Source organism: Coturnix japonica, chromosome 4 (assembly GCF_054131305.1).
Source record: "Coturnix japonica strain WE chromosome 4, WE-NBRP24, whole genome shotgun sequence".
Lineage (NCBI taxonomy): Eukaryota > Metazoa > Chordata > Aves > Galliformes > Phasianidae > Coturnix > Coturnix japonica.
In genome coordinates this window covers 78,777,094-78,789,938 of record NC_140666.1, presented here as the reverse complement: position 1 = coordinate 78,789,938, position 12,845 = coordinate 78,777,094, and positions in this window count along the sequence as shown.

Below are 12,845 nucleotides of genomic sequence, written 5' to 3'. Positions count from 1 at the left end.
GACTAGCTTGAGAGGTGGATGCATGTGAACATATGGAGAAGTTCAACAAGGCCAAGTACAAGGTCCTGTATGTGGATCAGGGAAATCTCAAATATGAATACAGGGTGAGGGTGAGAAATGAGATGGAGAGAAGCAGAGAAAGACTTGAGTATGAAAGTTCAACTTATACGGGCAGGGTGTTCCTGCAACTCAGAAAGTCAACTGCATCCTGGGTTGCATCAAAATAAATGTATCTAACAGATCAAAGGAAGTGATGCTCCCTTGCTACTCTGTTCTCATGAGACCCTACGCAGTGTACTGCATTCAGCTTTGGAACCTCGGCATAAGGACATGGACCTGTTGGGAGTGAATCCAGAGGAAGACCACAAAAATGATTAAGGGATCAAAGCAACTCTCCCATGGAGAGAAGCTAAGATAACATCATGGAATCACAGAATTACAGAACCTTGGATTTGGAAGAGACCCTTAAAGGTCACCTAGTCCAACTCCCTTGCAATGAACAGGGACATCTACAGCTAGATCAGGTTGCTCAGAGCCCCAACCAGACTGACCTTGAATGTCTCCAAGGATGGGGTTTCCACCACCCCTCTGGCCAATAGTTTCCAGTGCCTCATCAACATTATTGTAAAAAATTTCTTCCTGTTGTTAATCTACATCTCCCCTCTTTTAGTTTGAAATCAGTTCCTCTTGTTCTCTCACAACATACCGTGCTAAAAAGTCTGTTCCCTTCTTTCTTATAGCTCCCCTTTAGATACTGAAAGATTGTTCTCAGCAGTCCCTAAAGCCTACTCATTTCCAAGATGAACAGCCCGAGGTCTCTCAGCCTGTTCTCATAAGGGAGGCATTCCATCCCTTGGAGTGCCTCTGGGTGCACTTCAGCAGGTCCACCTCCCCCTGGTTTTTGCTTCCACTGCCTGTGCATTTTCTTCTCTCCAGTATGACCAGCCTGATCAGAGTGTTGGGACTGTATAAACTGGAGAAAGCTCCACAGAGACTTCATTGCAGACTTACAGTAGGTAAAAGAGACCCATAGAAATGACTCTTTATTAGGGAATGGAGCTATAGGACAAAGGTGTTCAGTTCAAGATTAAAGAAGATAAATTTAGTTATAAGGAAGAAAATCTTTGCCACTAGAGGGGTCAGGTACAGGTTGCCTAGTGAAGCTGTGGATACCCCATAACTGGAGGTGTTCAAGGCAATGTTGGATGGGGCCTGGACAGCAGGAGGGTTGGAACTAGACGATCTTTAGTGTTATGTAAAACCAAGCTGTAGGGGAAATGCTAAGTCACAGCCTAAAACAGTGACTGAGCACCTGGTGGGATGGCAGGGCTAACCCAGGAGATCTAAGGTGTGTGGTGCATGCAGTACACCTGAGTGATCAGAAGGAGTGGAGTCAGGATCCAGCCCTTCCCAGATCTCATTTGAGGGTTGGCAGTGGAGGCCGTGGAATGTCATGCTGGAGATCGCTGCCCAACTGAGGCCTTCCAAAGGTAATCATCTCTTTTCCTTCATATCTCTCTGGCTGCTGTATTTGGGTTCATTCTCATTTGCTGTAGCCAAAGACTTTGCCACCCCACTATTATTGCAGTACACTCTATCCCTTTATAGCATTGCATAAACCATTCCATGATTCCATGTATGATGGCAGCCACTGGTATAAAACAGCAGGTTTACATGTCAGAACCAAGGTACTAAAATAGTGGCACGATGAGACTCAAATCCAAAGCAGCTTCAAAAGCAAATCATCCAGCAGTAATAACTAGACAGGTCAGATCTCTGTCTATCCCAAGCCTGTTTCAAATGGGACAGAGTGACTGCTAATTAGGAAGCCAAATGGTCCAGGAATTCAGAGTCCAACAGAAAGTCACCAGTTATTCAAATGAGAAGGTAAAGAATATATCCTGTCTCTTGAAAAGCTTATTCAGGTGAAACAAAAGGTGGACAAGGCACATTTTTGCCTGTAATTACAACAATTAACAATCGTGTTATCTGACATGAGTTCTGAAAAATTCCAGATGATATATGTAAAATGCTGCTGCAGACTACAGAATACTTTCTCAAAACAAGACTAGAAGAAAAAAGAATATAATGAGCATACTGAATAGATATTAAAATGCTTTCTTTCACATGTGTGTATAGTAATAATATCAGTTCTGAAAATTATATGAATTTACTCAGAAGTGGTGATAAGTTTTAAAACTGTGTAATATTTCAGATCCTGTTCAGAACACTTAATGTATTAAAGAATTACTCATTAACAGACCACTGTTATGACTTGATCTATATGAACTTGAATTATGCTAATAAATTTACTAACTCCCAAATACTTTGGTTCTGAGGATTTACTCTGCTTAGAGTTGTTTTGGATATCAGTTTTCTCTTAAAGAGAGCACAAATTTACATATGCTCTAACACATGTATTATTGTATCTTGTCAGGAAATGCTCATAAAAGAACAGTTGGCCTTGTTGGCTTCATGGGTATCTTTGCTATCTAAGGTTCAGAGAGATGAATCCCAGACGCTTTCTGAGTAAGAGAACTTTTGAGGCAAAGTTAACATCTTTTAGAGATGAGAATCCAGGCTCCAAATTCATTATCAGTCCAACATATTGTGGAAATCCAGTAACACAGAAACAATGTGTTGTAATGACCTATTTACTTAGAGTTCATTATTCAGCTGCCAGACCTCCCTGTGCTGTCTTGATAGAGCTCCAGATGGAATGTGTATCCTGGCCAGGAGGCAAACTGAGCTGTGACTTCAGCTGTTAACATGCTGTTTATGTTTGTGGAGGAATTGTTTTCTTCTGTCATTAGAAGGCACCTTAGCAAGAGGCTGTGAGTCTCTAAGTAGTGATGTAATGTAGAAGCTGAGATGGTGACTTTCTTGATTCTAATGACATGTTTACTTGCTACTCTACCATCTTTTATGTTCAACCAATCCTCAACTGCACTGAAAAAAAATTAACTTTTTTTTTTTTTTTAATGAAGGTTTTTCTATTGTGTTCAGAATAGAAAGATATCATCATAAAAATTCTTTGGCTTATGTCAGGAGTAAAGAAGATGAAGAATTTGTATTAGTAAGCCAACACAAAGGACACACTGACAGTAAAGAAGTAAGATCAGTGTTCACTGCTACTTTTAGTCAGCATGGTCTGAAAATAGTACACTCAAAATGTCTCAGGCATGTTCAGATTGTGTCATCGTTCTGGGATGGGCATGAAAGTATTCTGAAACTACGGTTGCTGTGGGCATCTCCAACAAGTGCACTGTGTACTTTTCAAAGCATATCTGATTGGATGATGGCACAGTGCTCAAAAATAATTAAAAGTGAAAAGAATAATCAAGAGTCAGCAACATTTGAATGCACCATAAAAAATATTACAAAATGAAATTACATGAAAGAGAGCAAATCAACAGAGTCTGGCCAAACAGGTGGGTGTCTCTTTTGTGTTATCAATCAGCACATTAAAGATGATTTCTGTGTGTCAGAGGTGAATCTGGACCGGTCCTGTAATATAGATAGCATTTTCAGTAGAGATGTTTAACCAATTCAGGAATGGAATTTCTGTGCTTTAGTTGTAATAATGCTTACCACTGAAATAATATCCATGACATTATTTTGTCATATTGGACTGTATTCTTACATTGTGCTTAACTTTTTTTCTCAACTTCAGACTTGTTTTCCTCTTAGAGACAGAAACATCCAGCTCGCACAACACTTATAAGGAGTTGCTGTGTTTCGGGAGGTCTGGAAATCCTAAATGCATCTAAACTGAAAATTTAACTTTAAATAAAACGCAGCTCATATTTATCACCTAAGATATTAACTTACTCATTTGAAGTACAATTCTCAATGAAGAAAATTTTGGGCATTTTGCTTGTGAAAGCCAGAAGAAAGTTATATGTTCTCTTCAAAGCTCCCTTAATAACACAAGACAGAATGACATTGAAGAAAACCATGTACTCTATGTATTTGTATTCTTTATTTATCTATTTAGATTTTTTTTTCCTACTGGTGCCTTTCAGATTCTCCAGGCATATTAAAACATTAAGAGTAAACATTTTAAACAAAACACTTCAAAAGGATCATAAAAAAGACAGACCTCTTACAAAAATCTCCTAAAATACATGAGACATTGTAAAAAGTGTGTAAGAAAATCATGTGGGGCCAGGAAAAATATTTTATTTCCCTGGGAAAGTGAAATCTTGGATTACCTATTGCTTATGTTGCTGCAGCACTGAATACTAGACTAAATTTTAATTATGATAATTAACAGTGTTGTGCATTCACATTGACCTTACCTTCTTTACTGAGGGTCTAGCACTACTGATGATGCCGATGGCAAATTTCCACATGACTTTGATAGGAGCAGGATAAAACCCCGTGATCACAGCCACCTCCTTGGTTTGCATATAGGCATCTTGAAAATTCTGATATGATCCTGACATAAAAGTGTACAACTCCACTTCTAATCACCAAATTCAGTAGTTTGATATTGCAGGTAGAAGTGTATGTGTCTGCAGAAGGTGGGGGAACACTTAACTATTATTATGTTCAATGCAAATTAAAACTGCTGTATTTAAACCCAAAAATTTCAGCCAGATCCCTCATGTCTAACAATATCTCTTTGACAGGTTGACATTAGTGGAAATTCAGGGAAGAATTGGTTCCAACAATCTAAAATCCAAGGAAGAAACACACAAGAAGAGTTTGTTAAGTAAAGCCCCAATGGAAAACGAGTCTGGACTTTATAGCCACAAATGTGAAGACATACCAAATATAATATGAAAGTCATATTTGAATATCATGTTTAAAAATCCCAGACCGGACTGTCTTTCAGTTACCAGCCCTGTGGGGAAATATACAGTTACATTTCATTACATTGCTATCCAGTAGGGCTATGTCTCCAAAAAAGAATTAAGTCCCTCCTCCGCAACAGATGCATTAGTGTCTGAGGAACATGTGAACTGAGTTGTTGCAAGACTTTACTCTTTGTCTGTGAAAAATACTACACTGGCATTACCACCTCAAGACCTTCCTTTTCTTGTATTCATGGTAATAGGACATTCTTAACCCAACAAAATGAACAGAATCTTTTCTTCTTCATTACATGAGGCCATGTTTTGCCCTCAGATACTGATACTTGCAGAGTATTTATATTTCACTCTGACTGGCCCGTTCCTTTCCTCAAGGCAAAATAAGTCCAGACTTTGCTAACAACAACAAAATGTAAAACATTCGCCTTTACAACTGCCTTCCCATTCAAGGAACATTCCCATGAGAAGAAAATAAGAAACTTCTGGAAATTTCAGTGTGGAAAACTCTATAGTAAGAGAAATAGAAATATGAAAAATGCAATCACGTTATATACTGGTGATTGTGTTTGAGAGAAATCCTACATAATGAGGAAAAAAAAAACACTCTAAGGGTTAAACACTTGATCAAACCTATCTGTATCACTAGAAACTGAAGGAGGTACTACTTTTGGTTAAAGTATATAAATTAAGACAGAAATTCTAGATTCCACTTAGTTTGAACCAATTAAAATTAGTTTTAAAAATAGTACAAAATAGGTTCTCTAGAACAATACAGTGTCTGATTGACAATAGAAAAATCATGCTTGCTCCTCACTGTTTCTGTATGTTTTTCTTGAATATCACGGCATCTGAAATCCTTATGGTTGAACTAAAGCAAAATCCTTTCATTAGATGCAACAACTGTGCTGCTACTGTATAATTAAATCTTTCTCCTTCTCTCTTTGATACTCTGATTTCCCTGTAAATGATAGTTTGCTTTTCTTACTTAAGTAATAAAGGAATTCTGCATACTTAATGCATTCCGTGAAACCTCCCATGTGGATCTGTGTTTTTGTGGCTATGTGATGAAAAGGTGGCCTGGATTGCATTATGAATTTATCAGGAACCCAGAGGGGTAGTACGAAAACAAGAGAGGTGAATCTAAGGCAGGTGCAAGCGCAGCAAACAATGATTTGCTTTTGAGATCATTACTTGTGCTTCATTTAAAACATCAAGAGTAGTCACACATTTTACAGATGCATGAAGAAAAGCTGGAGATAGTCTATACTTCAGTTTTCTTTTTAATTATCAGCAAAACAATGGAGAAGGAAATTAGTTCTTCTTTTCCCTTTCTTTGTAATGATAGATTCTTAAAACCAAATGTTATTCTTCTCCAGAACATACTGTCCAATCATAGTAGGCTACATATGCTTCCATAAAATAAATTAACACTGGATGGGACTAGTGGCAATAAGCACTCCACTGAGAGAAAGAATAAATATTTTTAGACCATCACTTGACAATCTAATGCTACATTTCTAGCAGTGTGAAATGACATAGGAGCATCTCGCACTCAGTAATTCATCCTCAAACCCATCCCTATCTCAGGGTCTAAGCAGAACAACACTAATGCATGGGATAAACCCACTTGTTCCTCAATCATCAACAAGCAAATTCTCTCATAGTTTGTCTTCCTGTCTGCTCCTGACCACATCTGCTCTTTCTCAGACATATGAAAGAGATGTTCAGCACACTAATAAACTCGATAAATAACTTGATTCTCAGCAGTACTTAGAAGTCAGAAGAGTATGAACAATAAGAAAGAGGCACAAAACAATATCAAGACCATTAGCCAATGCTGCTATATATATTAGGATATGTAAGACTCAAATCCAGACAGAAATATGGTCAATAGCATATGCCTAGGGAAACCTGTATAGAGACTTCCCTGATATCTTCTCCTCTCATCCAGTTTATAGCAGCTCAGAAACTTCCTCACACTAAATGTGATTTTAAGACTTTTTTATCGCTGTTCTAGAAATATTTTCTGATTGTTTTCTGCCACACTCAGACCACAGCTATGAATTTCACAATTTCACAATTTCACAATAAAAAAATAAAATAAATAAATAAATAAATCTGGTTGAAGTTGTTAAATATTTCCCTCTATATGTTTTGAACCTGACACATAAGACTACCTAGTAAACAATGCCTGTTTCTCATGCTGTGAGAGTTCTTTTGTAGTATTCTCACCTGGTATTTTTGTGGTCATGAAATATTGCAATACACATCATTCAGTCACATCTTTTCAAGGCTGAGGTGTCCTAGTCAACTGAATTATTCTTCACACAGAAGCTAATCCTTATTTTTTCATCATTCTTGTTGCCATTCCCACTATCTTTATCTTCTATATCCGCATTGAAAAAAAAGGGACAACAGCAACATGTGGACATAAGGAGAGTTCCGTTTTATTTCTCTAACTTTTCTTACTAATTCCTAATATGTGGTTTACTTTTCCTATTACTACTGTACATGGAGCTGACTTTTCCATAACCCTTATGTCTCCAAAATCTAGTTTCCCTTTTCAAGACTTAATTCAAATCCCTTCACTACAAGTATAGAATGGACACCATTTCCTCACATGCAACTCATCACATTTATCAATGTTAAATATCCTTTCTGAGTTTATTACCATAGCACTCAGTATCAAGAGAGCTTCTCTCACCCTAAGGTCAACTTCTGTTTTTACTTCTTACTTTTAGCTCCATCAGCAAACTTCTCCCTATTCAGCATCTGTTCTCTGGCTCTTTAGCACATGCATCTGAAGACAAAAGAAGTGGAGCTCTGTGTTTCAGCTATAAATCATCAAAATATAACTATATCCTGAGGGGAAGGAAAACTGAAGAGGAAGACCCTAAAAACCATCATGGATAAGTGTGAAAGAATTTAATGTATCAAGGCTGGGAAAGGAAGGAGGTGGGAGACAGTGAAAGCATTTGGAAAAGAGTAACACCTGGACGCTGACAGTAACTACGAACTAACAAGCTGCTAAATGCTGCAAGATTTTAACTTCAGATTTGTTGTATAAAAAGACCAAATGATTTATAAATGGAGCAACTGAACTTCACAGGATTTCTTCTTCCAGCTATCAAAAATGGTGACAACTTAAAAGTTTACAATTGCCTTAAAATTCTTCTCTTACGCCATTGATTTTGTCACTATTAAAAATGTAGCACTGAAGGCTAATTGCTTTTCTTATGCAAACAGCTTTTGAAATAGAGGCAGAAATGTAAAGCTTAAATGCTTTCTTATAGAAGTGTTGAAATGTATTTTAAATTTGCCTTCTGATACCACATTAATGTGAGCGCTATGAAAGAAAAAAAACAGGCTGTTACTTTGGAAACCGACAGAGACTTATCGCTGGGTGTTCAATTCAATACCTATTAATGCTTATACATATGGTATTAATTCTGCATTAATTCTGTCAAAAGTGATATCATACTCTAAAGTCCAAATTATGACATCACTAAAACAACTTTGTTCTTCATGGGTTTGGAGCATGACTGTGCCAGAATTGACTAGAATTTATTCATGCAGCCGATTCTGACAAGTTAGGTTTAATTAGTTCATGCCCTCATAATGAACAAGAGGCTGTGTTTTTGAAGATTTGCCAGAATAGTTTCTATTTTCTTCAACTTTAGTGCCAAGTGCGTGCACTTCTTTATACTATTTATACCTTTGCCTATAATTACTGTTCCCCAAGGTGTGATTGTCCTATTTCATAAGAGTTTGTGCAGCTGCCAACATGAAGATGTAAATAAATTGTAATACCGTTGCTATGAGGTGTAAAAATCCCACAGCTCATATCCAGACCCTTGTATAATAAACTCAAGTAAACATTCCATTTCCTGTAAGCGATTGTGGTTTGTGACTAGATTTAAAAAAAGCAGTGCAGTAAGTCATCACTTTTTTTTTTTAAATGATTTGCTAAAAACAAAGCCATGTAAGCATGAAACAAAAAAACTAGCTATGTACAAATGTTTATTTTTATGAAGAAGATATAGCTGCATACAAAGTAGCATGGGTTACTGCTATTGCATAGTGGTCTTACTTCCATTCACTGTGGGAAATCTCAAGATGCTCAGGTGCAACAAGAGTAGATATCAAAGACTTCATAAATTGGTTGAGAGGTCACCTCTGCAATAACATGAATTTACTGCAATCTTTACAAAGATGTCCTTAACTCTATTAATATTAAAGAGGTTGTTCTCACTTTGTGTGTTATGAGTTAAACATCTCAGCTGGATGTGCACATAGGAAAGATTCATTCAAACTTAGTCCTCCAAAGCAGTGAAGGAATGGAGGACAGATCTTCCCTTCAGCACAGATCACGCTATCATTAAGACTGGAAAAGACCATTATGATCATCTAGTCGAACCATAATACATATTATCTACAGAGGATGCCATCACAGGTTAAGCAAACTGTTGTGTCCTTCGATTTATGAGGAGAATACTCACCAAAAGATTTACCAAAGAACACTATTTTTCCCCAGCTAAGATAACTTTGCTCTTTTCCTGTCATAGGACATGCTCTGCTGCCTGCTGTGTCAGCCAAGTTATCAATACATCAATTGGCTTGAGAATAATTTAAATCAAAGGCAAGCACATTTCGGAAGGAGAATCTAGTTGAATAGTGGTGATTGTGAATTTTAAGCATAGAAGCATATCAGTGCTCACATCTTTAATAGAGAGGTTTTGTATATATTAACACAGCAGATAAATGAAGTGTTGGGTGCGGGTGGAAATAAGATGAACATATGACTCATGTATGTCTGACTTCATGAGTTAAGCTGACCACAGAGCAGCAATAAAATCTTCAGGCCACTTTACATCAGCAGGTGTTTTCTATCATGACACAAATAAGCTAGTTTACATATACTGCAGGATTTTTAAGCTCTTTGTTGGAGACACTTTACTTAGTGTCTGTAAAGCTATTTTGCCTACAGACCACAAATTCAAATGCTCAAGCTAAAAGTTAGATAAAGGCAATGCTTCTAGCTGGGGAGTCAGCTCTAGCATGAGGCTGGGACTGTAGATGAGGAGTGAGCGGAGCCACACGCTGAATCACAGCTCAACACAAACCTCCTCCGTGGCTCCAGCTGACTCCTTTCACCAACTTATCCTCCCTGCTACTACTTCCCTCTTCTGAGTGCAAAGTGCCTGCATTAAGGGCTGCCTGTGGCCATGCATTTCTGCAGCACCTTTTCAGCAGGACTTCAACTGCAGCTGTGGGCAGCATCCCAATGCAAAATGATTTAAAACATTAACTATCACCTACAAAGTTATGACTTTTAAACTCTGGTATTTTATATTCTACCAAACCTAGCAGGACAAAAAGCCATATCCTGTTGGAAAAGGGGGAATCCCATTTCTACAGTGTTATAATCTATTTCTGGTCCTAACGAACTGTGGGTTATTGAAACTTAAACCAGCCATTAGCCCAGGACTGAACATTACATGGCCTGGGAATCAGTCCAATGTAAGTTGGGGGTGGGAGGGTGGCTCAGAGTTCCACATTTGTGAGGAAAGCAAGAAATATTTTCCTGGCAGATTTGTTTGAGAAAATGGCAGCTGTCTTTAATTGCTGGGAGGGTCAGATTGTTAAAAATTGTCCCAGTGGAAATTGATTAATGCATGGGAAGACATCAAGGTGCAAGATAAATGGATCCCTCATCTGGTAGTTGATTATCAGGATGTATAGTATACACATAATGCATGTATGTAAACAAAAAAAAAAAAAAAAAAAAAAGAATATTAAGGATTGGTATAAAGCATTATTGCTGACGACTTTGCAATGACAGAATTATTCGTGAAAAGCAAAGTTTAAGTGAGTTATGCAAGCCACAGAAACGAAGTGCTAGTGAACCCTTTCCATCAACACCACAAACTGAGTATTTCCTTTAGGACATAATGTTTTTCTGGAAAACAATTCTAGAAAACAGTCCTGTACATTCTCTCTGGATTTCATTCCTCCTTCTGCAGTCAGGTTGTCTCTATGAAGTCAGGTTTATTACAAATCTCTATCCTTCATAACGGAGAAGGAAAATCTTGTTGCTTACTTCATAGATCAGACATCTTAGAAATCAGTGTACAAAATGTGGGGCTTGATTTTTGTTCACACTGGAGCATCATCATACATTCCTCAATGAATATTCCTTCTGCTATTAGACTTGTTAAACAAGGCTTTGATGTAAGTCATGTCTGAACATTTAAATCTGAATTCAGATCCCAGTGTCAATTCTGTCAAAATAGCTCTGAAGGGGAAGTGCTAGACTTGTTTAGAAATAAGATCATTATTTGCATAATGGCAGTGAGGCCTTGGAGTAAATACAATGATAAAATACTGTGATGCCACTCATTTTTTGTTTCAGATTACACACCAGAAGCAACAGGTATCATTAGAAGACATTTCTAACTTGCTGCCTTCCTTTCTAATCATATATAGCCCCAATTCAAACAGAAGGCCAACTGATGTGACCCACATAACTCATGAGTTTGCAGTCTAACTAGAATCTGTAGGTAAGATCCTGCTGCATTCAAGCCAATACTAAATCACTCATAGATATAAGCAGTTTGAGGGGAAATAGTAAATCTTCAGCCTGGCACCATTAGACCCATACTTCATCAATCTCCAACAGCAATACTTGCCTTTGCCACTTCATACCCTTTCTTCTAGTGCCTTTCTGTTTATTGTATGAACAGTGAATTCCTTTTATTAAAATCTTTTTATACACATCTTAGCCATATTTTAAAAGAGCCCTAACATTATGTGTTTTTCTGTGAGATCTGTGTTATCCATAACTTCTCAGCAACAACAACAACAAAAAGCATCAGTCTATTTTCTCACACTATTCCAAACTAAGATCCATATAAATACATTGTTTGTATTTTTGGTTTCATCTGTTACTTCTCACTCTGCGCCTTATGTTTTACATCTCTAATTCCCATTTTCCATAGTATTTACTCCTTTCTTTCACACAGACTAGATTACTATTTTCTAAAGGCTACCATTTTGTCTTAAATAACATCTTGAACCTTGCAATCTAACTATACTAGCTTTTAATTGGCTTTCTATTTTCATTTTTGTTAAGGTGCATTCATTCCTCTGTGACTCCTGGGATGCCTAAGAAGCCTCCATGCTGAGTGTAAGGATTTTAATTTCCTCACTTGTGACTTTAGGGTTTTCTAACTAACTTACCTCTTGAAAAAAAAAAAAAAAAAAATCATTATCAAAAGTTTAGTGTCACAGTCCTGTATTTGCTTCAATCACTCCCTTGAGAATGTCAAACTTAATTATTCTGTGGTCACCATTAATTAGTGGCTCGGCAATAGTTACTTCTTGAACCAACACTTGTATATTACAGAGGACAGAGTAACTTTTCCTCATGTGTGCTGTAGAACTAACTGCTGTAAAAATATAGTCTGAGAGGTCAAACTGCCCTTTCTCTAAATCTCCCATTGTAAAGGATGAATTTCAGTGCAGATAGCTGAAATACCCCATTACAACCATTTAGTAGCCTAGGTTGCCCAATTTATGCCCACTGACACTTTACACTCTAATATTATAGCACATTTTTTTCACAATGGGAAATTCTGTTATAGCTTATTAAAACATGTGCTTTAATACTGAACTGAGTTCCAACTTCAAAATTCTGTGCAGGCAGAAGGTTTGAAAACGATGGGGAAAAATATAATTTTGGTGTGAAGTTCTGCAACAGCATTGCTCAATATTATTTTAATGATTGCATACACAGGACTTGTGAGCTACATTACAATCCATATAAGCATACCTTTTCTGCATATATTTTCTTTGTTCTCTCTGCATTGACTTCTGCATTCACTAATACCTCTGCATTATTATGAAATGGTGTTATAACTTTATTATAATAGGCAATTGTGCTGCCTACTGTTGGCAGATGTAAAGTACTCAGTACTGAGACTGACATGAAATATCATTCATACAGACAACTCCTTCTAACCCTTCTAG